A 25477-nucleotide genomic window follows, 5' to 3' on the forward strand; every position below is an offset into this window, starting at 1 on the left:
CTCCTGGGAATTTCCCGCTGCTCCAGGGAATTTCCCGCTGCTCCTGGGAATTTCCCGCTGCCCGCTGCTTCTTGGAATTTCCCGCCGCTGCCTCCCTGCAGCCCCGCCCCGCTGTGTTTCCATTCGCTGCCCCGCTCCCGCCACCCAGCTGCTCCTCCCTCCCGGCTCCTTACTTAAGGGGACCACAGAGTGTGACCGCTCAGCCCTCCACAGGGCTTGGTCGCCCCACTCACTGCTGCCGCTCCTGCCTGCCTTTGCCGCCTCCTGCCTGCAGATTCCTTCGCTCGCTGGCCGCTGCTCCTGGGAATTTCCCGCTGCTCCTGGGAATTTCCCGCTGCTTCTTGGAATTTCCCGCCGCTGCCTCCCTGCGGCCCTGCCCCCCTGTGATTCCATTCGCCGCCCCACTCCCGCCACCCAGCTGCTCCTCCCTCCCGGCTCCTTACTTATGACGCCCCCAAAGCGACCGCGCAGCGGACGCGCGCAGCAGGAGCGCCGATTGAGCGCCGAAGGTGCGCCAAGGGTAAGCCCGTCTGCGCCCGTCCGCGCCTGGCCCGCGCCCAGCGCCAGGACCTCTGGCCATCCCCGCTGAGGCAAGACGACCCGACTGACCTATGACGCCGCCACTCTCAATGCACTTAATGCCGGCCGGACCCACGCCTGCTGCCGAGCCACCCCGAGACACACCCACGGACCCTTCACCTGCTGCACCTGCAAGTTCACCTGCCTCCGAACCTGCCCCGCACCCGCCAAGACAAACACCAGCAGCAACCACCTCAAGTGCATCCTGATCAACACCCGCTCCGTCCACAGACACGCCGTGGAACTCTGGAACCTCCTCGACGCTACATCACCGGACGTCGCCTTCCTCACGGAAACCTGGATGAACGCCTCCTCTGCACCCGACATCGCCATCGCCATCCCGGACGGGTACAAGATCATCAGGAGGGACCGCATCAACCAGACCGGAGGTGGCTTCGCCATCGTCCACAGGAACACCATCCGCATCACGACCGACGCCAACGACTCCTTCGCCGCAGCCGAACATCTCCACTTCCAGATTCACACCGACCCCAAGACAACCCTCAGAGGCACCCTCGTCTACAGACCCCCGGGACCACGCACACAATTGAGCGAAGATATCACAGACTTCATCAGCCCGCACGCCCTCCCCTCCACTGACTACATCCTCCTCGGGGACCTCAACTTCCACCTGGAGAACAACAAGGACCGCAACACCACCGCCCTGCTGGAAAACCTCGCCAACCTCGGACTCAAGCAACTGGTCAACACCCCCACCCACTACGCCGGCCACACGCTTGATCCCGTCTTCTCTTCCAGCAAGTACATCACCTTCAGCCACGCCACCGGACTCCACTGGACCGACCACAGCTGCGTCCACTTCAGCTTCAAAAAAATCCACGACCCACCACCACCCGCAACAGGTACCTCACAGGAATTGGAGCAAGATCACCGCAGACCAGCTCACCACCTCCCTTTAGCCAGAGCCCACCCGCCAACACAACGGACCCCAACGAAGCAGCCCGCAACTTCACACAGTGGCTGACCGCCTGCGCCGATGACCTCGCGCCACTAAAGAACCCTCCCAGCAGACCCAGAAGCAAGAAGGCATCCTGGTTCACCGACGACCTCAAGGACTCCAAGAAGACCTGCCACACCCTCGAGAAAGCCTGGCTCCTCGACCGGACCAATGACAACATGACCGCCCTCAAACACGCTACCCGCAAGCACCACCAGCTCATCCGCACCACCAAGAAGAAATCCCTAAAGGAACGACTGGACACCAACGCCCACGACAGCAAAGAGCTCTTCACTATCGTCAAGGAGTTCTCCAACCCCAGCACCGGCACCAACGACATCACTCCGTCACAAGACCTCTGCGACTCCCTCGCCTCGTTCTTCCACCGCAAGATCGCTGACATCCACAACAGCTTCGGCGCCCCACCCACGCACCCAACCGTCGAACCAACGCCCCCCACCGCCACCCTTCGCACCTGGACCACGGTGACCACCGAAGACACAGCCCGCACGATGAACACCATCCACTCCGGATCACAGACCGACCCCTGCCCACACCACGTCTTCAACAAGGCCGACTCCACCATCGCACCCCAACTCCGGAACATCATCAACGCCTCCTTCAACACCGCCACCTTCCAGGAGAGCTGGAAGCACGCCGAGATCAGCGCCCTCCTGAAGAAACCTACAGCGGACCCCACCGATCTCAAAAACTTCCGCCCCATCTCGCTCCTCCCTTTTCCTGCTAAAGTCATCGAGAAGATCGTCAACAGACAGCTGACCGCCTTCCTCAAGACGAACGGATCCCTCGACCCCTCGCAGTCCGGCTTCAGAGCCAACCACAGCACCGAGACCGCCCTCATCGCAGCCACCGACGACATCCGGACCCTGCTCGACAAGGGGGAAACAGTGGCCCTCATCCTCCTGGACCTCTCCGCTGCGTTCGACACGGTCTGCCACCGCACCCTAGTCCAGCGCCTCAGCAACATCGGTATCCAAGAGAAGGCACTGGAGTGGATCATCTCGTTCTGCGCCGGAAGAACACAAAGAGTCCGCCTCCCCCCGTTTCGCTCCGAGGCCACCGAAGTCATCTGCGGCGTCCCGCAAGGATCTTCACTCAGCCCCACCCTCTTCAACATCTACATGAAACCTCTCGCAGCCATCGCACGCCAGCACAACCTCAACATCATCTCTTACGCCGACGACACCCAGCTGATCCTCTCCCTCACCAGAGACCCCGACACCACCAGAACCTGCCTACACGAAGGGATGAAAGACGTCGCCGAGTGGATGAAGGACAGCCGCCTGAAACTGAACTCGGACAAGACGGAAGTCCTCATCCTGGGATCTTTGCCCTCCGCATGGGACGACTCCTGGTGGCCCCCAGCCCTGGGCACCGCACCCAAGCCAACCGACCACGCACGCAACCTGGTCTTCATCCTGGACCCCTCCCTCTCGATGACCAGACAAGTCAACGCCGTCTCCTCATCGTGCTTCAACACCCTGCGTATGCTTTGCAAGATCTTCCGCTGGATCCCGACCGAGACCAGGAAGACTGTCACCCAGGCACTCGTCACCAGCCGACTGGACTACGGAAACGCCCTCTACGCCGGAACCACAGCCAAGCTACAGAAAAGACTCCAGCGCATCCAGAACGCCTCCGCCCGACTTATCCGGGATGTCCCCCGACGCAGCCACATCTCCAGCCACCTGAGGAACCTGCACTGGCTCGTCGTCGACAAGAGGATCACGTTCTGGCTCCTCACCCACGCACACAAGTCTCTCCACGACCTGGGCCCCAAGTACCTCAACGACCGCCTGACCTTCTACACGCCCACCCGCCAGCTACGGTCCACCAGCCTCGCCCTCGCAGCCGTACCACGCATCCGAAGAGCCACCGCCAGAGGAAGATCCTTCTCTTACCTGGCTGCCAAGATTTGGAACTCCCTCCCCATCCACCTTCGGCTGACCCAGGACCATCTCGCCTTCAGGAAACAACTCAAGACCTGGCTGTTCGAGCAGTAGCATACCCCTCCCCCCAAGCGCCTTGAGACCCTCCCGGGTGAGTAGTGCGCTATACAAATGGCATGATTGATTGATTGATTGATTGAATTCTCCCCATTTTAGAGGAGACCAGTGTTGCAATTAATGACGAATGTACTACTGACATTTGTTGTAAGTTGGGGGCCTTATACGATCAGCTAATACACAAATTGTCAGATGTGTTCTATCCTTGTATTCCCAAACGGCCAGTAAGGGGTAGCAGGGGTACATGGTACAATTCCACCTGTAGAAGAGCAAAGTCCGAACTTGTCTCTGCCAAAAAATATAAGGCTGCTAGGTTAGTAGTACAGACTCTGAGAGCTAACTATAAGCGAGTTATGAAGCACGCAAGAGAGGAATGGGACCATGACAACTGGACTGGTCTATCCAATGCGTTGGCAGCCAGAGATCTACGCAAATTCTGGTCTATTGTAAATACAGGCTCGGCTGAGGCGGCGGTCGCTGTGGAGGCAAATATAGCCGAAAGTGCTTGGGAAGAGCACTTTCGAACCCTTTACGCAGTAGGAATCACTAACTTGGAGAGAGATTCAGGGCTGGTGTTGCCAGACCAAATAGGACATTCAGACGTTACTGACTTCACGGTGAAGGAGGTCAGTGATGTTATTACCAAACTGGCAGGGGGGAAAGCCCCGGGGCTGGATAAGCTCCCGGGTGACCTCTTCAAACATCAACTGGCAGTGTGGGCCCCATACCTCTCAGTTATTTACAACGCAGTCCTGAGAGGGATGCCAATAGCTGGCACTTGGCTGGGCGCAGAGATTGTGCCTATCTTCAAAAAGGGTTCACCTCTGCTCCCAGCCACCTACAGGCTGATCAGTTTGATCGACGTCCCGCAAAAGATCTTTGGCAGGTTAATACTGGACCGCCTCCAGGACTGTATGGAGGAAAACTGCATACTAAGCCCCTACCAGGCAGGCTTCAGAAATAATATATCTACAATGGACTAGATTCTCCGGCTGAATATGTTGTTCTGGAAGTCTGTTAAGATCGAAGGGGGAAGCCTGTACACGGTTTTCGTGGACCTGCGTGCAGCCTTCGACTTGGTCCCACGATGCAAGTTATGGGCTGTACTCACTGAACTTGGCATTCCCCATCAAATCCTTCTCATCCTAATACGGCTCCATCATGATAACTTCGCACGGGTCAGGTGTGGAAGAAATGGTCTCTTATCAGCAAAATTCCCCGTTGGCAGGGGGGTGAGACAGGTGCGTCTTAGCGCCTACCCTGTTTTGCCTCTATGTCAACGGGGTAATCTCCCACCTACATGGGATAAAATATACTGATGCCCCCAAACTAGCAGGCAGCAGGGTACCTGCGATAATGTTCGCAGACGATAACCTGCTGCTTTCAAAATCCCCGATGGGGATACAGAAGGTTCAGGACGGCTTTGTGGGATTTTGCGGGGAAAGGGGTTTGGAAATCAACGCTATGAAAACTAAATTTATGATTTTCAACCCCCCTGCACACACGAGACCCAACCCTGTAATTGGAGCAACCAGACTGGAAAGAGTTCAGACTTTTGATTATCTAGGGGTAACCCTTAATGAAAACATGACGTGGGCCCGCATCAAATTAAGTCCCAACGCAGACAGTCTCAGCTTACAGGGGGTATTCTAAAACATTCCAACACCTCTACAATAAAACCTATTCGACCAGTTGTGCAGATTTATAAAACACAAGTGAGAGGGGCTGTCACTTATGGGGGTGAACTCTGGGGGGTATGCCTGCAGACCTGGGATTGTTGCTACAGAAAATAAATTTCTCAGGCAATTGCTGATGTTGCCCTCTAGTACTCCCCTGCTACCAATTAGACTTGACATGGACCTTCGGCCAATAGACGAGGTTGTGGCCCTGAAGCCTGTAGCGTTTTGGCGGAGATTATGGAGCACTCCGGAACTTTCCCCCTATAGGCAGGAATTATCAGAAATTCTAAGTCTACCAAACGCTTCGAAAATCCCGTGGCTTGCATACATTAAAAACGGATTTATCAAGCTGGGGCTTCCCCAAATGTGGCACAACCTTGAAATTGCTTGCCCTAGGACCCCAGAAAAAGCTTGTCCAAACTTTTCTACGAAAGTAGATTAACTACCTCTATACGCAGTGTACGTTGCGGCACCCTAACAGATCGTTTTTTAAAGGAAAAGGATTTTTATCGTTTTGAAATTGTCATGGATGATAATTTCCCTGTTTTTACGAGGAAGTTGTACTCGCAGTGGAGGTATGGTACATTACCAATCAGAGCCTTTACATGCAATTGGTCTCCAGCTGCTTTGAAAAATTGTCCGAATTGCAGCTGCGACCGGGAAAGCGAAATACATATTATGTTCTTTTGCCCTGCCTATCGAAAAATGAGGAGGTATTGGTTGGTGCCTTTATGCAAAAACATGCGAATGACACACTGCATGCAAGTCTACCGCATTCTTAAAACTGATCTGTCATCCACAGTGGTTTCTTCTGTTGCAAAGTTTCTTGCGGCGATATGGCTCAAACGCAGGGGAGCGCTGAAAACTGTATAATTATGTTAATGCATAGGCACTTTACAAAGAAAATTATTTTAGCCGGTGATGCAGAGGCTACTGACTAATTCGAACTACCTACCGCACAGATTTCTACTGCATGAATTTGTTTTTATCAGCCAATGTCTTTTTAAATGAGCAATGTTGTTTTTTATGAGTGTATGTATATCTTTGAGGGCAGGTATTGCCGAAATAAAGATTTTGAAATGGAATGGCTTCTTATGGTTACCTCCACTTTTTGCTGATTGCACCCACTGTTTTGACTAGTCTGGCTGGGATTCTGCTAATCAGGACCCCAGCCTATCTGCTTTTTTCTCCTAAACTGTAAAACACGTACTAGGTACACTCCAGATTGGATAGTGGGGTACCCTTATCAGTCCCTAGTATATGGTACACATGCACCCAATGCATAGGTACCCAAGAGGCCTCCCATGGGCTGCAGCATGTATTATGCCACCCATGAGAGTCCATGCAAAATGCAACTCCAGGTCTGACATTGCAGCCTGTGTAAGCTGGTGCTTCACCACTTATGAAAGATATAGGTTTACTATATCTATAAGTCACCCCTATTGCAGGCCTTATCAATCCTGAAGGCAGGGTGCTGGGTTTTATGTTAGAGGGCGCCTCTGCATGAGCGGGGCCCCTATAAATAATAAATGGGTGGCGATACTAGGAACTTCATTCTCACCAGATATGTGGAGGTTCTGCTGTGCCCGAACAGGCCGCTTAACTGCAAATTGCAACCACCGCATCATCCATTTTAAATACTTGCACCAGTTATACTATACACCGCTGCAATTGAAGCGCTTTGGTCTGCGGGAGAATGCCTGCTTTGTTCGGTGTGGGCAGGGGGATGCAGAGTTTCTGCATCTTGCATGGTATTGTACAGGAATCTATCAATTCTGGACAAAGGTCACAACTCTGCTTACTAATGTTGTCTCTTAATCCGTGATGTGTACTCCTGATGTCTGCCTGCTGGGCCGGGTAAAGAACCTCATACCCTGCAACCATCGTTTAGTCGCTGTCTCGAGCTTGCTTGCTAAACGGGCGGTGGCACAATGCTGGGGGTCTAAAACTACTGCTACTCTGAAAAAGTGGGACCGGGACTTACTCTACTGTAAAGTACAACTTGAAATATATGCAGAGGACAGCCCGAGTCTTCACACCCTATAGATTTCTGGGCCCCGTTGTCTGTGTATCTCCTGCGCAACCCTGATTTGCCTGTTTGTATATTAAACAAGCTGTTCAATAAACAGAATTAAAAAAAAAACATCTTGGAATCACACCTCCACACCGGAAACCGGTGTGGGAGGTATGATTCCAGCCTTCAGAAGCAAGCTTCGTTATGTCCCTGGTCTTCCTGGTACTAGCCTTCTCGACCCGGACAGCACAAAATGGTTGCTGTCAACCCGAGACACATTTCTGGCCTCCTGCTGCTGAGCTAAGCTTGAGCAGGGGAAGGAAACACAATAGGCATCCTGTCACAGGGAGGTGTGACCACCTCCCAGACAGGATTTAGTGTATTGGGGCTGGGTGGGTGCACTGCCTCAGTGCCAGAAAGTCTGCACAAGAAGTCCAGTTCAAACCAGTTCTGTGAGTCGTTGGCTCAGGCTCTGGCACGAAACTGGACAAGGACATGGGAGTATCCTCCCCACTCTCCAGACCCTCTCCTGGGAGGGTCCCCTGAATCTGTCCAACCCTCTCACGTAGATAACAAAGGGCTTACCTGGCTGTAGGACCCTAGATTCGATGTGGACAAGATTCTGAACCAGAAACCACTGAACTTCGACCGTCTGGACACTCTGGACTTTGCTGGACTTCGACTGAGCGTGACTTCGTCTCCCTCTCCGTCCAAAGCATCGTCTGTGCCCATGCACTATACAGGTTCCGTGTAGGAGCCTGTGGAGCATCAAAGACTACAGAAGTATCTCCCTTGGAGTGAAGGAGTCACTCCCCTGCATTCACAGGCATGTAACACAATTAACCGGTCTGCTGATCCTGAGCTCCTGCGGACTCCGAAGCTCCAGCAACACAGGAGGAGGGTTCCCAAGTTCCCTGACGTCGAGCTGCCCTCTCACCGAGTTTGATGCCAGCATCCCTCGTGGGGACCGCATAACCCATACCCCTGTACACCGCGTTCATTTGCAAGTGCATATGCTTGTTGGCGTTCCCCAAATTTGTGCATTGGGCTGTCAGCCCCAACCTCTGCGCACATTTCCTACCAACGACTTCAGCCTCTTTGCACTCTGTGCCCTGCGAGCTGAGGTTTTGTGAAATTGCCTGAGGTCCCCTTGTGACTCCTGTGCCTACGGCATGTGGGTCCTCTTGAGGGTCAACACTGCTTTATTTGGGCTCCCCTGGTTGCTCCAGGCTTGCCCTGACTTCCATTGCTGTGGTGAGTCTCCTGGTCCTTGTTGGGCCAGACCCTAACCAATCTTGACCATCTTCGCAGGTTGCCGTTGCCAAGGCTTGTTGGTGTTCCCGCCGGACACTGACCCCTCAGCACTCGACATCCGGGTCAGCTCGCATCTGGCTCCTGGTCGTCCTCGACGTCTTCTGGTCCCTCCAGCTAAAGAATCAAGAACCCCCTCATCTCACCAGAAGCACCCGACATCGGTGGGCATTCGTCTCCCGAGCCCCTGGTCACTCCTGAATGACCCAAACTCTGTCCCCTCTGCTTTCAGGTTCCTTCCATCAAGAATCCACTTGTGGATTCCACTGGACATTCTTCTTCCTTCCAGCAGTGGCATTTCCTTGAAGTCTTTCATTGAGAACGACAACGGTTTCCGACACCACTTCAGCCCAATGCACCCAGCTTCCCTGGGATAGGTAACTCTGGTACTACGGTATCCACGGCTCTCCAACATTCTAAGTTCCAAAAGGTTTCTTCGTAATCCACTGGGGAGGGTCCTTAATGTTTAAAACTTCAACTGCTACTCTCCCATAGAGTTGTACGGAGCCCGCGTCCTCCGTGGGGTTACTACTTACTCAACTTTGGTATGTTCCTTGGGGTTGTGCGATTCTACACCTCCTAGACATTGTCTTGACTCAAGTCGTGGTTCTTATACCACTATTTTAGTATATGGTTTGGTCTTCCCCTGGAGCCCACTGTGTATTGTGCTACTTATGATTGTTTAATTGCTAAAGTATTGCGTGCTGTGTGTTATATCCTCAAATAGAGGATTCTAGAGAGTGTTATATTAATAAATACATATTTTTATAATTACTGTGTGGTCTACCTTTCATTTAACCAATACTATAAGGTTGCATTCTGGTAAAACAAGCTGCTTAACATTCCTTCAAGACTGGAGCAAGGTGCCCACTTTAACTAGTGGACAGCATATACCAGGTCAACTTCTCACATTGGTGTGCAGCCGTTGGGATTCACCCCTGCATTATTTTACCACATACATCTTTGTATTGATTAACTGGAAAACCACAAGTACTAGGTACATATAATACTAGCTTGGATAAGTAAGTTCTACTGAACTTGGGGTTGAGTAGTCAAGGGTTTAGCACACCCTTCCCCAACCTAAGAGAGTTTAGTTTCCCATTAGGTTAGGTAGGTGCACACACCACACCACACTTAGTATGTTTACTAAAGGAGAAACCAGTGGCTCTCTGCCCTCTAGATACAGTGAGCTTTCATTCCAGGAATTGAAAGCCCCGTGTGCCTCTAGAAAGCTGAAGACAGGGCGAGCAGCCAACACTCAACGCCTGACTGAGGTGTTACTCATAAATGACCTTAGGAAGACCCCTGGGTCAGATGAGCTGGAGAGAGTGGGTGGGTCAAGGAATGAGGACATGTCAGGAGGTGACACCTTTTATGACTTAGACTCAAACCCTGACAGGAGGAACCTGAAGGTTCCCACCTGGACTATTCAGATATTCCAGAGGATCCGGGAGATGGCTCAGGGGAGCCAATCTTCACCCCTCCCGGAAGAGAGCAGAGTTTACCAAGGAGATCTAGATCCCCATCTGCAGAATGAGATCGCTCATGGCACTCAGTAGGGACCTCTGTATCCAGCTAAAGGGATCACTCTTTAGATAGAGAATACCAGTTACTTGAGCTTGAGAAAGCTAGGTTTAGAGTCAGGCAAGAGCAACTGCACTTGACAAAAAGTCCCTGGAAGTCTAGAGAGCTAGAAAAAAGTTGGGACTAAAGTGCCATGGTGGCAGCAACAGTGTCCCTAGTGTTAAGAAACATTCATTTGACAACAGGAACCTGAGCAAGATTGTCCCTCTCTACCATGTTGGGGATGACATCCACAAATGGAGAACTGCTTTAGAGAGGGCATGTAAAGTACAGAGGGTCCCTCAAGAGCAGTGGGCAGCTATCTTGTGGCTCTCCATTGCTGACAATAGAGATAAGCCCCTCGCTGTTAGACAAGAAGATGCTGACAATTATTCAGTTCTGAAGGGTGCTCTCATTGATGGGTTTGGCTTAACCACTCAGCAATACAAGATTAAGTTCAGATACACCCAGAAGGCTTAGACTCAGGCCTGGGTAGACTTTGTGGATAGTGCTATAAAGGCTCTGTAAGGCTGGTTGCTTGGCAGCATGATTTTGTAGGATTGTATAATAAATTATGAAGGGGAAGATACATAATAATTGCCAAAGTCCGTTATTGCATCAGTACCTGGTTGACTCAGATTTGACTTCTCCCCAAGAATTGGGAAAGAAGGCATATAAGTGGGTCAGAACCAGGGTGAAGCAGAAAACCCAGAACAATGGTGGTGACCAAAAGAAGCAAGATTCTAAGACTCCAGATGGGGTTTGGAGAAGGGTAAAGATCAAAAGTTTTCATTGGGGCCCCATAAACCTAAATATGGGGGCGGGGGGCGGAGGGGGGGTGTCACAGTCTAACAAAGGTAAAGGCAAAAAGAAACCTTGGTGCTATTTATGTAAAGAAAAGACCCATTGGACAAAAGATGTAAATTGTCCAAAAGCCAAGGATTCTACTACCACGGGCTCCGAGGTGGGTTCTGGCTTAGCCAGAACTCCAGCTCGGGCTGTACTTGTCTGTGATGGTGGCAAGCCCGTCTGCCCCAATTTCAGAAGCAGAAGTTGCCAGAACCATGAACAATATCAAATCTGGATCCCCCCTTGAATCCTGCCCACATTTTATTTTAAGACAGATCATACCCTCCCTCACCCCAGCTATCACGCAGCTTTTCAACAACTCCCTGGAAGCAGCACTTTCCCGGAAACATGGAAACAAGCGATTGTGACCCTGCTGCTAAAACAAAAGCAGGTACAGATGTGACAAACACAGTCAACTACAGACCCATATCTCAACTCCTGTATCTCTCCAAAGTGTTGTAGAAGCTGATTAATAGACAGCAATACAAATACCTAGAAGACAACAACATACCGGACCCCTCCCAAACAGGCTTCACGGCTACCAATAGCACAGAGGCCACATTGCTGGCCGTCACGGACAATATTAGAAACTCTCTGGACCAAGGCAAAGCTGTGTCCCTGATCCTGTTAGACCTGTCGGCAGCGTTCGACACAGTCTCTCATCATCTTCTGCTCGAAAACTTACCGGAAAATGGGATAAATGGAAAAGCCCTTGAATGGCTCAGTTCTGTTCAGTGCAACAGAACCCAAATGGTCCAGCTAGGAGCCTTCTCATCTAAACCGAAACAACTGAAATGCGGTCTCCCGCAGGGAACATCCCTCAGCCCCACGCTGTTCAATGCCTATGTCTCACCTCTGGCACAAATTGGGACAAAATTGGGCTTTGCTCCTATGCGGATGACACACAACTTACAATCACCATAGGGAAGGGGCATGAAGACACCAAAACTAAACTTACTAGCTGCCTTACCGAAATGGCTGACTGGATGACAGACCACTGCCAAAAACTAAATGCAGACACAACCGAAATCCTGCTCCTCGGAGAAACCAAACACATCTGGGACTCTTCCTGGTGGCCCTTGTGGTACTGAAAATTCTGGACCCGTGTCATAAGCATCGTTGTATCATGACGATGTTGATATCAGCAGACCGAGAATGACTAGTAGACTATGCACAAGCATTTTCGTCATATTCGAGTGACGAAATCACCCTGAAATCATAGTTTTCGTCCTGAACCCTCGGGTTCCATTTTGTGTACGGCAGCCATTTTGTGTGTTGCCCTCACATAGGCTGGCGACTACGGCAAAAAACGAATCTGAAGGACACGTACACCTTTGCTGACTTCCCTGTGACCTGGGCAAGCTGACTCCACTGCCTGAAGCCAAACCTGTTCGGTCAGTTCCTCTCCCAGTGGCCGAATGAGATAGCATCAAGGCACAACATATCATAAACCTTTCATCCCACACAAACCATGCCTAATCTTACACACACCTGTCCCTGTTTCTTTCTTTATGACTTGCTTTACGAGTAGGAGGTGCCCGTTTTTATTGAGGGTCCGTCGATATCTGATGAAAATACTGGGCCTTGCCGGATAATTGATTGTGGGCTGAACAAACTGAAATATGGGCTTGTCATCATGACTCTGCTTTTTCTTTGTAGTGAAAATATGTGAATGGTCAACTGTAAAATAAGGAATGTTTGCCTAAAGCATAATATTTTGTATACAAAGAGAAGGCTGGCTTTGTAAGATTGGAGCAGTCTCCTGAGAATATACACCGTGTTGTACTTCTAGGATACCTGTTACTGGCTGCAGCCAATAAAATCGATCTTTGACTTCACCTAGAAGACTCTGTGTTTCTGTAGTCTGAAACAGGAAGAACTCGAAGTCTTAGGGTGTTCTCCCTGGCACCGCTGGGTTCCGAAAAACCCAGTACTTCACCCTCCTTTTTAGGAGACGCCCCCACACCCAAGTACTGTGCCAAAAACCTGGGTGTGACTATTGACGACACACTATCTATGCAGGCCCACATAGGAACTCTATGTGGGAAAAGCTTTGCCACCGTGAAACTCCTAAAAAGGTTATTCCTGTGGATCCCCCTGGAAAGCAGGAAAACAGTCACACAGGTCCTGCTAGTCAGCACGTTCGACTATGGCAATGCCCTTTTCGTGGGCATGCCAGACTACCCATTTAAACGTTTACAGGTGGTACAGAATGCTGCAGCAAAACTAGAGTGCAACAAAGGCAAACACAGCTCAGCAAAGGACTGCCTAAAACAACTCCACTGGCTGCCCATGCATCTAAGAGCCTGCTTCAAGCTCCTTGGTCATGCTCACAGGACACTCCATGACACAGGCCCCATGATCCTTTAGAACAAAATACACTTTTATATTCCCACTAGACCGCAACACCTTGCTCTGGCCGAAACAAAAAGATAAATAAGTCTAGAACAGGAGGCCGTACCTTTTCACTTTGGAACTAGCTATGGTTTAGTCTTGAAAAAAGGTTTCAAGTCTTATCCTGGGGAAAATAAAATACTTGCCCAGGATCACATCATTTGAAATCAATTTAGGGGTCAAGAGCATTATAATTAGGTTGAGTAGATTATTTGAGTCACTTGTCCTACAAGTCTTCTAACATTTTTTAGATTTTTCGAGGCCTGTGTGGGACCCGACTGCACCAACCAGGATGTGAGAGGCCCCAACACGGATAATCTTAGCTGCCTGCTAATAAATTATCATAACTACTTAAAGTAACTACAGTCTGCTAACTTGGAGCGCTGCCCAGCCCGCCGCAGCACTGGGCAAACCGCAGGAGAGTGAGAAGCTGAGACAAACAGGATGTAATTTTTTCAAAAGGCTTCAGCTTAGCTGCCAGCTCCCTAAAATAATTTAAATCAATTTTATTGTAGGCAATATGCCAGATCTGTTTATTAAGAAAAGCTATGCAAAAACATATGGTCGGATGTATTTATTGTGAAAAGCATATGTTAAAAGTGCCTAGAGATATAATATAGGGGAATTGCTATTAAATGTCACATCCCAGATCAGCCAAATTAAAGATGCTCATGTGGACACATTTGTGTCTAAAACATCATTTATAGAAGTGGTCAGTTAATGGGTAAAGTCCGTGGTTGCAGTGGCCCAGGAGAAAGGTAAGAATGTGCAACTTGAGATTCGGCGACTACGGCGGCATTCATTATCATGCCTGAAGCCTCCAAAAGCAGCCCGCTGGAGCCTGAGGAATCGACAGTTCTGAGTTGCAAGCAGCAGACAGTCTTTAGTCTACAGACCTGAGGACGTGTGACTGGGAGCCCCAAGGCCACGAAGAGTCTCCAACAGCCTGGTCGCAGCGCATTGGATTTATTTAGGCATTTTTCGATAGCGCATGCTTTACCAAGAGGTGTCAGAGCGCTTTACAATAGAGCGAAGTATATAAGATTAGATATTATGGCAACATATTTACAGAGTATAAATCCGCCAAAAAATTACACAATGCAAACTATAGTTGGCGCGATTATGGTTCCAAAAAAACACATTCCACAATTTAAGCGTAAGGACACACTAGTTCTCCAGTGAGGAACACGAAACAGTCAGTTATTGGTCGCCGTGTCTTTGGAAGAGAAGAGTTTTAAGGTCCTTTCGGAAGATGCGGAAAGAGGAGGCGGTGCAGAGGTACGGAGGAAGTGAGTTCCAAACTCTGGTCGCACAGGGCCTCCAGTCTGGGCAGGTTTATTGTTTTGACCCTGCCCCCACTTTCCCTGACTCCCCACCCACAGACCCCACCCCTAAACCCAGATCCCCCTACTCACAGACCACACCCCCAAACCCACAGGCCCCGCCCCTTTGCAGTTCCCAACCTAAGTTCTGTGGTGGGTAGTAAGAATGCCGCAGTGGTGCCGCCGCCAGCGAGAGCGCAGCTGGGCCCGGCCGGACCCTCCCCCGGCAGAGGTGCATTCACACCCACAGGCCCCGCCCCCACATTCACTGACCCCGCCCCCACAGACCCTGCCCCACACCCACAGGCCTCCCCGGCAGAGGAGGGCGCATTCATGCTCCCTCTCGAAATAACCATTCAATGCCCCCAGGCTGGGCGGGGTTATTATTTTGACCCCACCCTCTCATTAACTGACCCCGCCCCCACTTTCCCTGACTCCCCACCCACACCCACAAACCCCGCCCCTCCCACCCACAGACCACACCCCCAAACTCACAGGCCCCACTCATTTGCAGTTCCCAACCTAAGTTCTGTCGTGGGTGGTAAGAATACCACCGCGGTGCCGCCGCCAGCGAGAGCGCAGCTGGGTCTGGCTGGACCCGGAAGAGGAGGAACATTCACACCACAGGCCCCTCCCCCACACACAGGCCCCGCCCCCACATTCACTGACCACGCCCCACAGACCCTGCCCCACAACCACAGGCCGCGTCCCCGGCAGAGGAGGCGCATTCCCACCCACAGACCCCGCCCCACACCCACAGGCCCCACCCCCACATTCACTGACCCCGCCCCCACAGACCCTGCCCCCTCGGACCCCGTCCCCACTGACCCCGCCCCCGGCAGAGGAGGCGCATTCTGACCACAGGCCCCGCCCCCACATTCACTGACCCCGCCCCCACAGACCCCGCCCTCACCCACAGGCCCCGCCCCCAGCAGAGGAGGGCGCTTTCCAACCCACAGGCCCCGCCCCCACTGACCTCGCCCCCAACAGAGGAGGGCGCTTTCATGCGCAGTCTGGAAATAACCATTCAATGCCCGCAGGCTGGGCAGGTTTATTTTTTTGACCCCGCCCACATATCCGCTGACCCCGCCCACTGACCCAGACTGCGCCCCCGCATACACAGACCTCGCCCTTACCCACAGGCCCCGCCCCCTCACATTCAGGCTCCGCCTATCCTCACAGGCCCCGCCTCCTTGCAGTTCCCAGTCTTTAATGCTCTTGGACCGCTGCCTCGAGGCCGTTTCTTACCTTAAATCTTTTGTGTGTTCGCTCTGAGAGGCGGCGAGGGAGGAGCAGCCCCGAGGGGGGCAGTGGAGCCCGGTGGAGGGGGCCCTGAGGGGGGTAGGGGCAGTGGAGCCTGGCGGAGGGGAGGGGACACACTGAGGGACTCGGGCTCTGGAGGCGCCGCCGGTGTACTATCGATAGAGCCACCCCATCTGTCTTTACACCCCCGCGTTTCCACGCATGCGCATAATTATGCGCATGCGTGGAAACCCCATGTCTTGGCTGCATGTATTTTGAAGCACCCCACTCTACTGCCCGTGTACTGCGCATGCGTGTGATTACACGCATGCGCTTTCAAGATCCAGCGGCGAACACTGCTCCTGCTCGAGCAGCCTTAACCCCATAGCTGCCAGCCAAGGGCTGTGTGGTAAATGAAGCTAGATACCACGTAGATGTTCAGTTGGTTTATTGTAGAAGAACAGCAAGAAGCAACCACGACACAAGCTGGCCAGGCACAAACTGTCACTACCTAGAACACTAGGAGGGAACAGAGCCAACAACATTCTGGAATTTAGAACACAGGTAAGAATGATGGTACAGCATAGAAATAAAAGAAGGTAATATACAACACATCTCCTTCCGTAGAATATAAAAGAAAATATGTCACAATAAAAGGAAACTTAACGCATTTAGGAAACAGTCATGAAAAGGAAACTTAGCCAAACTAAAGAGCTAGCTGAACTAAAGAAAGCTAGCAATGTCAGCAAAGTAGTTTACGCAATGAACCAATTAAAAGTCACCAGTGAAACTAAGCATTGAAATGGACACACGTCACCCCTCTAAAAGAGAAAAAAAAAAAAAAAAATTTATTTAATCACAACAGAAATCATTAAGGTGTGCAGGGGGCCTACGGCACCTCTGAGGTCTGGAGGCAGACACAGGAGGGTCGGAATCTGGAACAGGGTTGAGAGAAGAGAGGACAGGATCAGGTGCATCCCCACCCCCATCACCCCGCACCAAAACATCGGGAGGAGCAGACACAGCCGGAGATGAACCCTGAGAGGGAATGAACAAAAACCCTGAAGATGTAGAATCCTGGGTAGGAACAGAGGAGGAAGGTGACACAGACACAGGACCAGTGCCAGCTTTCTGGTAGAGAGCAACTCTCCTTAAATTCCATTTTTCACCATTAGAGAGGACTACATATTGAGGATAGACCATCTTGACAAGAAAGGGACCACGGAATTTAGACAAACCACCCGAAAGACGACCGGACTTTATCTTGACTAGATCACCTTTAGCAAGCTTGCCAGAATCCTTACCAGAAGGCAAACACACTGAATTCCCACCAGAGGACTTAGGAACACCTTGGGCCCGTATGCCACGACCAGCAGAGATTCCTTTAGTAGTAGATAGGTTCACAGACCTTCCACCAGGAGAATACTTGGTAGGCAGACCAGGATGTGGTACACTTGGCAGCTTATCTAAGGCTGATTGACAAATCATGTCCTTGAGCCAAGAAGGAATTAGCTTGGTATTGGGGACTCTACCCCTCATCATTTCAAAAGGGGACTTGGACTGAGAGGTATGAAGAGTGGTACAATACGCATACACCATCTCACGAACAAGGGAAGAGACAGAAGAACTGCTGGAGAGAGCCATCTGAATGGTGCCCTTCACCAATCTATTAAGGCGCTCACAAAGGCCATTGGCTTGGGGATTGTAGAGGGAAGTTCTATGGTGAGATATACCGCAATCGGCTAAAAAAGCTTGCATGGTATGTGAGACCAACTGAGTACCATTGTCAGTTATAATGACACTTGGAAAACCCTCTACAAAGAATAGGGACTTCAGGTGTTTGATGGTATTTTCCGTGGTAATATCCTTCATGAACTCTACGGATAACCATTTTGAATGGCAATCCACAATGACTGCGGCAAACCTCTGTGAAAGAGGTAACTCGGCCATAGGACCTATGAAATCCAAACAGATGGTATGCCACGGAATTTCAGGAAACTGCAACGCACCCATCTGGGACCCTACAGCGACTTTTAGTCTCTTTTCACCATCCTTACAGATATGACAGTCCTCAACCCAAGAAGACACCATAGAGTCCATACCGGGCCACCAAAAATTTAATTTGAGACGTTGTTGTGTCAGGGTTTGGCCAAGGTGACCCTCATGTGCTAAAGAAATGAGTTTGGGTCTCAAATCAACAGGAGGCACGAACTTATCACCTCGCATCACAACATTGTCACTGCATACAGACAAGTCATCAATGACTTTTAGGAAGGGCCGAACCGAAACATGGACACAGCTCTCCCTGCGGGAACCAAGTTTTATCAGTTGGATGACTTCCTGTAAGACATTATCCTGAGACATGGCATCCACCCACTCAGAACGAGAGAAAGAGCTTTCAGTTATTAGAAGAATATCATCAATCCATGCAACATTCTCATCAAGACTCTCCAGACTAAAGCCAACATCGGTACCAGAAGGAACAGCCAACCTGGACAGACAATCAGCCTGGAAGTTCCTCCAACCAGAGATGTGGGAAATGTCAAAGTGGTACTCCTGGAGTCTAGAAGCCAACCTCGCCAACCTTGGAGAACCAAAAGCCCCCCCGCCAGGGGAAAGGATGCGGATAAGGGGTTTGTGATCCGTTTTGAGGTTGAACCGAATGCCCCATAAATAGGGTCGAAAATGGTGAACACCCCAGGCAGCAGCGAGAGCCTCTTTCTCTATGACAGAATAATTCTGTTCACATTTGGAAAGAGTGCGTGAAGCAAATGCAACAGGCTTGTCACCATCTTTATGAGACTGCAACAAAACAGCGCCTAGGCCGTGAGCACTGGCATCCACCAAGAGAGTTGAGGTAAGAATGATGGTACAGCATAGAAATAAAAGAAGGTAATATACAACAGGCTGCAGCTGAAAACAGAGCAGAAGGAGCCAGGCAGCGGCTGCACAGCTCTCTGACACAGGAAACTAAAGGCAGAGGGCGCTGGCAGCTCAGAGCGAATGAAGCATCAATTGTATTTATTAATAGCAGCCACAGCAGGTCAGCTGCACCGGGCTCAGGGAGGTGCACTGGCAGGGAGAGCTCTGTCAATATCATACTATCCTGCTGACTTTCAAAGGCTCTGCTCCATTAGGACCGGAGGATCACGGGTCAACTGGTGGCAATGGAATATTGATATAGCTTCTATAGCTGCCACCCGAGCACTCAGCATGGTTTGCAGTGACTGCTAGGAGTCAGTGAGCTTACAGAGAGCCCCCTTTTCGGTCACAGGCTGCTCTGAAGACAGGCAGTATCACTAAAACACTCTACTGTGTGTGCCACTACACTGTCCGAACACCGTTATCTTACTGGGACATGAGGTATGGTAACAGTTATATATTACACTGGTGGCCCAAGGAGCTAATGTGCCTACTCCAAGGATCTGTGTTTGCTCTCCTATACTCACATGTTCACTTGTTTGATTCCACATGAGTTTACATAGCTTTTCATCCTTCTAGGGTCGATAAAATGAGTACCATTGAACAGAGGATCTTTGACCATTCAATAGCACAGCTAAACTCTGGGGGTTTTACTTGCAGTCTACTAATATGCGTGCTATGTTTGTAGGTAATAGAAATGAAAACTCTCAGAAATGTCCATCTACAAACAGTGGTGCTGTGTTCTGCTAAACAGGCAGAGCACAGCAAAAGACAGGACCACAGGGACAGCACGGCTATACAGATATCCAATCCACCACTGGCCTGAAACCCCCATCGCATGGCCATGCAGTCCATAATAACTGCTGACTGGCACCACTGGCGGACTCAGCAGCTATCACCTGCCTGCTGGAAGCAGGCATGGCGACCAGCTGACAACCTGCACCCCTGCATTTAATTTGGCCTCATAAATGACACTGTGGAGTGGGTCAGGTATAAAAACAAATTGCATCCACTTAAAAGATCCCCTCTCCCACAAACCTCTGAAGGCAACATTGGAGATGATAGATCATTGCAGGATTCCTGTATCCTGGCACCTTTGGAAAAGGCATGTAAAGTGTCAGGGCTGTACTTTTAGAAGACCAGGTGGTGGAGTACAGAATGAGATAGATAGAGTGAGGGCGATAGAGAGATAGATAGATAGAGTGAGGGCGATAGAGTGAGGGCGATAGATAGATAGATAGATAGATAGATAGATAGATAGATAGATAGATAGATAGATAGATAGATAGATAGAGTGAGGGCGATAGATAAATAGATAGATAGATAGATAGATAGAGTGGGGCGATAGATAGATAGAGTGAGGGCGATAGATAGATAGATAGAGTGAGGGCGATAGATAGATAAAGTTAGGGCGATAGATAGATAGATACATAGACAGATAGATAGAGTGAGGGCGATAGATAGATAGATAGAGTGAGGGCGATAGATAGATAGAATGAGGGTGATAGAGTGAGGGCGATAGATAGACAGATAGATAGATAGAGTGAGGCAGATAGATAGATAGATAGATAGATATAATGAGGGCAATAGATAGATAGAGTGAGGGAGATAGATAGATAGATAGAGTGAGGGCGATAGATAGATAGAATGAGGGTGATAGATAGAGTGAGGGCGATAGATAGACAGATAGATAGATAGAGTGAGGCAGATAGATAGATAGAATGAGTGCGATAGATAGATAGAATGAGGGTGATAGATAGAGTGAGGGCGATAGATAGACAGATAGATAGATAGAGTGAGGCAGATAGATAGATAGATAGATTGATAGATAGAGAGTGAGGGCCATCGATAGATAGAGTGAGGGCGATAGATAGAGTGAGGGCGACAGTTAGATAGAGTGAGGGCGATAGATAGATAGAGTGAGGGCGACAGATAGAGTGAGGGTGACAGATAGATAGAGTTAAGGCGATAGAGTGAGGGCGATAGATAGATGTGTGTGGTTGTGTGTGTGTGTGTTGTGTGTGTGGTTGTGCGTGTGGTTGAATGTGTGTGTAGTTGTATGTGTGTGTGGTTGTATGTGTGGGTGTGTGTGTGGTTGTGTGTGCGATTGTGTGTGTGGTGTGGTTGTGTGTGTTCGTGCGGTTGTGTGTGTGTGTAGTTGTATGTATGTGTGCGCGCGTGGTTGTATGTATGTATGTGTGCGCGCGCGCGCGTGGTTGTATGTATGTGTGTGCGCGGTTAGAGAAGGATGCATGTGGAAGAGAGCAGCAGATCAGCACAGCAGAAGAGAACAGGGAGTTAAAGAAGGAGGCGGGTGGAAGAGAGCAGCAGATCAGCACAGGAGAAGAGAACAGGGAGTTAGAGAAAGAGGTGGGTGAAAGAGAGCAGCAGATCAACACGGGAGAAGAAAACAGGGAGTTAGAGAAGGAGGCGGTGGAAAGGAACAGCAGATCAGCACGGGAGAAGAGACCAGGGAGGTGGAGAAGGAGGTGGGGTGGAAGAGAACAGCAGATCAGCAAGAGAGAAGAGAACAGGTAGTTAAAGAAGGAGGTGGGTGGATGAGAGCAGCAGATCAGCACATGAGAAGAGAACAGGGAGTTGAAGATGGAGGTGGGGTGGAAGAGAGCAGCAGATTAGCAAAGGAGAAGAGAACAGGGAGTTAAAGAAGGAGGTGGGGTGGAAGAGAGCAGCAGAATAGCACGGGAGAAGAGAACAGGGAGGCAGAGAAGGAGGCGGGTTGAAGATAGCAGCAGATCAGCTCTGGAGAAGAGAAGTGAACAGGGAGTTGGAGAAGGAGGTGGGTGGGAGAGAGCAGCATAACAGCACAGCAGAAGAGAACATGGAGTTAAAGAAGACAGCGGGTGGACGAGAGCAGTAGATCAGCACAGGAGAAGAGAACAGGGAGTTAGAGAAGGAGGTGAGGTGGAAGAGAGCAGCAGATTAGCACAGCAGAAGAAAACAGGGAGTTAAAGAAGGAGGTGGGGTGGAAGAGAGCAGCAGAACAGCACGGGAGAAGAGAACAGGGAGGTAGAGAAGGAGGTGGGGTGGAAGAGAACAGCAGATCAGCACGAGAGAAGAGAACAGGAAGTTAAAGAAGGAGGTGGGTGGATGAGAGCTGCAGATCAGCACATGAGAAGAGAACAGGGAGTTAAAGATGTAGGCGGGGTGGAAGAGAACAGCAGATCGTCACAGGAGAAGAGAACCAGGAGTCACTTTTCATCTCTTATCTTTATCACCCCCCCTTCCCCATTTATACCCCCATGAAGCCTGATCCACAGATAGTCCACACTCACGTGCGTGCGTTTCCAGGAGCGCCCATAACCGGCGCATTTATCGGATATGATGTCGAAGTCCTTCATTTCTGTCTAACGGTAACCGGTCGCAGCGTCGCACGCCCCGCATAACAATGGCTTCTTGGCTGGTAGACGAGCGGCCGCGCTCCCCATGCTAAGATGGCGGCCGGGGAGGCAGGCGTCACACAAAAAGATGGCCGCTGAAAGGTTGGTCTTCTCACCGAAATAACAGGCCGCATCCCTCACAAAGATGGATGCCAAAGTAGTCTCTGCTCTTGCACAACGCGTAAGGGCTAGAGTATCGCGTCCTTCACAACAAGGCTAAAACGGTTATTGGGATCCACGTGACAGTAGCCACGCATACGTTTGTCTCACAAACGTGCCGGTTTTCCGTGGTTCCCTGCTCCCCGTCTGTATGCGCTCCCCCCTCGTGTGCGCGCATGCGCACTATCCTACGCAACCGCACAATGTACTTTTGGCTTCATACAGGTATTTTTAAGCTCCCCGGTGTTCTGCCGTTTTAGTGCGCATGCGTGTCCTTGCACGCATGCGCACTATATAATATGTTCTTTGATTTGAAACTCCCCACGGCAGCGGTTGAAGTCCCAGGAACAGCTGGGGGCCACCCCCTCCCCATCCACAGCCTGACCTCCCAAAACACAAGCCACGTGCACACGGCACGTGCTGGTCGTGCACTAAACACAACCACACGCTGTGCAACGCCCATTGGGCTCAAAGTGCTTCAGCCCCTTCCCCCACGAGTAACTTCTACAACCAAATGTCTGACACTTGGAGCTTTTCTCTCGTTTAAGGACGCCTGGGTAGGGGATGTGATACCTGGGCAGGTGGGCGGGGAGCTGAATAGGTGGATGTATGTGATTCTATGCGTGGTGGATGGAAAGGTGGTTGTGTGGATGAAAGGATGAGTGAAATGGTGGTGGATGAATGGGTGGATGTCTATCTGGCTTGATAACTAGGAGGATCTGAATGGAGAGGCAGGCGGTGAAAGGGCGGGTTGCAGAGATCTGGCGTTCAGGGTTTTAAAATATCATTGACATCACTAATCTATAGCGTGAAATCACATCCGGTGGAGAAGAGGATAACTACACTTTCAGGGGAGAGACTGGCCCTCACCTGTGGGACTCCCACTCATACATCTCTATTGTGCCCAGGGAGGTGACCTTATATTCCTAAGTCACAGGGAAACGAGGATTTAATTTGTAAGCATTCACTTCAACAATAAATACATTCTGAGGCAAGAGTCTTGGTTTACTTCCAATAAACCGACTAAATGCCAAATACAGAAAAAACAGCACCTTCAGTGTCAATGGGTCACCTTGTTGCAAACACACAGAGGCCACAAGCCAGCGTGAATGGCGAATACGCCGCACTTCAGGCCTTGGGGGCCGTTAGGCCTCTGGCCTCACAGTTTCTTCAGTTACCCATCCAGCGGTGCACAAACACGCCTCCCCACGAATTCATCCATCAATTCATGCTCCAAGCACCCACAGTCAACCATCCATCCATGCATTCATCCATCCACCCCTCACACATCTATCCATCTCCAACCCAGCATCCATCCACCCACCAATCACACATCCATCCACCCCTCACACATCCATCCATCTCCAACCCTGCATCCATCCATCCATCCCCACCCCAGCATTCATCCATCCCCAACCCAGCATCCACCTCTCAAACATCCATCCACCCCACACCATTCATCTCCAACTCAGCATCCACCCAACTCCAAACCAGCATCCAACCAACTCCAACCCAGCATCCATCCATCTCCAACCCAGCATCTATCCATCCCTAACCAAGCATCAATCCATGCCCAATCCATCATCCATCCATCCCTAACCCAGCATCCATCTATCCACCACCCAGCATCCATCCATCCACAACCCAGCATCCATCCATGCCCAACCCAGCATCCATCCATGCCCAACCCAGCATCCATCCATCTCCAACCCAGCATCCATCCATCCCCAACCCAGCATCTATCCATCTCTAACCCTGCATCCATCCATCTCTAACCCTGCATCCATCCATCCCCAACCCAGCATCCATCCATCCCCAACCCAGCATCCATCCATCCCCAACCCAGCATCCACCCATCCCCAACCCAGCATCTATCCATCTCTAACCCAGCATCCATCCATCTCCAACCCAGCATCCATCCATCCCCAACCCAGCATCTATCCATCTCTAACCCTGCATCCATCCATCTCTAACCCTGCATCCATCCATCCCCAACCCAGCATCCATCCATCCCCAACCCAGCATCCATCCATCCCCAACCCAGCATCTATCCATCTCTAACCCTGCATCCATCCATCTCTAACCCTGCATCCATCCATCCCCAACCCAGCATCCATCCATCCCTAACCCAGCATCCATCTATCCACCACCCAGCATCCATCCATCCACAACCCAGCATCCATCCATGCCCAACCCAGCATCCATCCATCTCCAACCCAGCATCCATCCATCCCCAACCCAGCATCCATCCATCTCCAACCCAGCATCTATCCATCTCTAACCCTGCATCCATCCATCCCCAGCCCAGCATCCATCCATCCCCAACCCAGCATCCATCCATCCCCAACCCAGCATCCATCCATCCCCAACCCAGCATCCATCCATCCCCAACCCAGCATCCACCCATCTCCAACCCAGCATCCAATTAACTCCAACCCAGCACTCTGAAATAAAAAAGCGACAAAGACTCCCATCTACCCAGTGGCTATTGCAGCATGATAACAATCAGCGCAACTGCCTGCCTGTAGCGGTCAATACATAGCCCCTGCAGGGCGCACCAGTAGGAGACCTCTGATGTTTGTGGTTGGGGTCTCCCACGGATGCTGAGGGCCTCCCTGACATTGAGAGTGTGTGCCTCGGAATATACCCTGACTCTGGGGGATTCGGCATGGGCCGACCTGAACCCAGCTGCCTGACCCTAAGATGGCGGCCATTGTGCCCAGGGTTCATTGCGCCCAGGTACCTGGGACTTGCCTGACTCTAAAATGGCGCCCAGACTTCAATTTATGACTATGAGACCCCATCTAAGCTTGGAGACCGTTTACTCTACCGTCTTGGGCCCCCACGAGGTTTTTTCACTCCCACTGCTGATCTGCCAGATCTGACCCGCTTCCCAGCTCCCCCCCCCCCCCCCCCCCTCCTTCCCTCTTTCCTCTTTCCTCTCCTGGGGACTGGTTTCTTCTGTCTTGGACTTTTGCAACTCTAACTATTGTAACCATGTGCCCTTTACCAAAGCACTCCTTCTCCCCTTGTTGAGAAGGGATCTAACATTTATACCCT

The sequence above is a fragment of the Lissotriton helveticus genome, assembly GCF_964261635.1.
Source record: "Lissotriton helveticus chromosome 1_1 unlocalized genomic scaffold, aLisHel1.1 SUPER_1_unloc_13, whole genome shotgun sequence".
NCBI lineage: Eukaryota > Metazoa > Chordata > Amphibia > Caudata > Salamandridae > Lissotriton > Lissotriton helveticus.